Here is a 3,386-nt window from a genome sequence, read left to right on the forward strand (position 1 = left end):
CCCCCTGCGGGGGGCGGGGCCGGGGCGGGGCCGAACGCCCACGCCCCGCCCCCTCCAGCGTCCAGCTCCGCGAGACCCGTGGAGCAGAGCCCTGGAAGCCGCGGGGGGCGGGGGGGGCCGAACAGAGGCCTTTCCAGAGTAAGGGAGTGTCCCTAGGCAATGGATACCTCATCTCAGCACCCCACCCCTCGGGGGAGGACACCCCGGGAGAGAGAGTCTTTGACCCAATCTAGGGGCAGGGCAGAGGTGATAGCTGTAGCTGAAGAAGGAAAATGACTTGACCAAAGGCCAGGGCTATTGGAGTCACCAAAAAGTTCAGTGTCCAGGAGACGGGGTGTGGGAGTGAGAGGTAAGACCTCAGAAGTAAGCAAGGGTCAGATCCTGCAGGGCCTCCGGTATGCGGCTGGGAAGTTAGGTCTAGTAGGACCTTTCCAAGCTCCCTCAACTGCAGGATGGAGGAGGACCCGGAGGCAAGGGGGCCAGTGAGGAGAGCTGGGGAGAAGGGCACACATGGAGGGCGCAGTTTAGGAGGGAGAATCTACCGGAAGGTATCCCCTTTGCTTTCCTGGGCACTGCTGTTGGGTGCAGGGTCCTCCAAAGAGTTGGAGGAAGGGGTATCAGGGAAGGAGATTGGGAAGCAGATGTTCCAAGGGAGCAACCTAGGCTGCAGGTGTTTTAGAATAATAGTAATACTAACAACTACTGGCAACAGGTACAGAGCACTTACTATGACCCTGTCCTTTGCAAATGTTAGTTCATAGAATCTTCACAACAGCTCTGTGCAGTAAGCTCTGTCCTTAATGCCATTTTACAGATGGGGAGACTGAGGCCTAGAGAGATAGGTAACTCACCTGAGCTCACACAGGAGCCAAGTTTAGGCAGTCACACCCCTGACTAGTTACCCATGTTGGTTTTGTGAAGAAAAGGGGCCCCGGGCTGGGGGTGGGGGAACCCCTGGGCGCCTGGGCCACATGAGGGTGTGCAGATGTGTGAGGACAGGAGATAGGGCCCAGCACATGCCCATGGGGATCCTGACCCCAGTCCCCAGCTGTCTCAAAGCTGGAGGTAACTTCTGGTTGAAGGGCTTGGGTTTGGGGGTACCTCTTGTTTCTTTGTCAAAGACAAGGATGTGGGTCACCATGGTCAGGCTGGGGGGCACCAGAGGCTATGAGATGGAGAAACAGCTGTGATGTGTTCCCACAAAGCTGGGAAGAGAGCCAGAGCCTTAAACAGGGGGAGGAACCAAGCCACACCATAAGCAGAGTGGGTGACACAGCTTGGCCACTTTGAATCCCAGCACCATCCCTGGTTTCCTCATCTGTCAGGTGAGATCTAGTGGTACCACCTCATAGGGCTGCTGGAGGGTGTCAGGAGCAAACATCTGGGCACCTTTAGCCCGTGGCATAGCCAAAAGAGACCAAAGGCACGAGGAGGAAGGTGGCACCTCCAAATAGCCCTCCACATATAACAGCTCTCAGGGGTCTGTCCTCCAGGTAGGACTCCCCCAGAGAGGTCTGTCAGCCCCCTTGCCTGTCTCCAGGGAGGAGAGCAGAGGTACAAGGCTCTATACTTTACCACCTGGCTCTGGGCCCCCAAGAACTTGCCCCCCCCCATTGAGCAGTTGCTCTACCTTCAGCTAAAGAAACTCAATTCCCAAAAAAAGAGACACTTTTTAAAAATAACAAAGGGTGAGCAGAATGAGCTCTTCATGTTCCTTTGTGGAAGGTAAACCTGCCCCTGAGCTAATTAGAGCCCCTCCACCATTTCTTTTGACATAAAATATGTCAAAATTAAGCCAACTGCCAGCTCAGAGTGTTTATTAATATGAAAAAGACGTAATTATCCTAAACATCCACAAACTAAAAGAGGGAGGGCACCTACCAACTCAGCGGAGCTCCCCGGCATGGGAGCAGCAATAGGGAGGCCCTGCCCATGACTCCCGTGCACCCAGGCCCATCTGGACCGAGGGCCTGCCCTGCCGGTGTTACAGGAGCCTGGCACAGAAGACTGCCCGCCACCACTCACCCCTCCCATCAGAGGCTCTGGCAGGGCCGGGCCCCACCCCCACCCCCACCCTTCCTCATCAGGAGCTGGGGCTCCGGGAGAAGCAGCCCTGGGAGTGGGAGAAGATTGCGTAGTTACTCATGCAGGGCAGATCCGGACGCTGTTGGGAGCCAGGAGGCAATTGGAGAAAGATTGATTTTAGAGAGTTGGAGCAGGAGTGTGTAAATCAGCGAGGGAGAGCACCAGGCAGCACACTCGGGCCTTAAGCGATGTCACCTCCGAGGTCACAGGCCTTTGGCTGAAACAGTCTGCAGCACTGTGACCTGCAAGGGGAGGTGTTCGTGCTCAGCCAGCCCAGCAGCTGAGCATCGTAACTCTCCCGCAGTGCCCTGCCCCAGGCAGACGCCCACCAGAAACTTGGTCCTGGGAAGACGACTGCTTGGAGCTTCTGTGGCTCCTTTTGTCCCTAAGACACTGGGTCCTGCCACTCTGCCCACCCCCCTCAACCTAGCCACATGTTCCTGCAGCCCCACGGACACTCCTGACAACTGGCTGCCTGAGATGGCAGCCCCAGAAGTGGCCACCAGCCAGATTGACACAGGGGCCACCCTTGGGGCCTGGTAGGGGTGTTCCCTAGAAAAGCTGTGACATGGGCCTCATCCATCTTCAGCCGCATACTGAGGACACTGGTCTGCTGGAAGATTCCATGGGACCACACTGGAGGTGGCCTAGACACTGGCTCTGGCCCTGGCTACCAAGCTGTCATCCTTGGTGCCACTCTGAGACTGACGACGCTGTGAGGGGTCGGGGCCCAGACCCTGCACTGGAGGTCGGGGGGGGGGGCGGGGCAGAGGCGGGAGAGGAGCCCATCAGGGAGAACAGGGGTACAGGTTGCTGTTTCCTGCCGTGATCAGTGGGGAATTACTGATTCTGGGCAGGAAAGCAGTGGGGGCCAAGCTCACACCTGGGGCTGGAGCTCGGGAGGGTCAGAGAACAGAACTGGAAAGAGCAGCAAGAGACTTTGCACCTGACCCGGGAACACCAGCCTCAGGGTGCATGGCATGTGACATGGGGTGTCACTGGGGGGTTTCGTGATTGTTTTGCTTTTTCTGAGAACAGAAGACTGGGCTCAGGAAACCAACACCGAATCGACTGAACAGAAGGAATGGGGGGGTGGGTGGGAGTGTGTGGGTGTGAGAGGGGGTGGGAGTGGCACCTTCCTACCCAAGCTCTCCGGAGTTGGGGAAGGAAGGAGCGTGATGGAAAGGGAAAGCCCAGGAGGCCGCCTCTCCATCACAGCCCTGGCAGGCCCCAGCCTTCAGCCTCCGCAATGTCAGCAGGGACAGCCGCCGCTTTCCCATTCCTGAGGCCAGCGTGGCCAC

The sequence above is a fragment of the Ursus maritimus genome, unplaced genomic scaffold (assembly GCF_017311325.1).
Source record: "Ursus maritimus isolate PB19 unplaced genomic scaffold, ASM1731132v1 scaffold_19, whole genome shotgun sequence".
In the NCBI taxonomy this organism is placed as follows: Eukaryota; Metazoa; Chordata; class Mammalia; order Carnivora; family Ursidae; genus Ursus; species Ursus maritimus.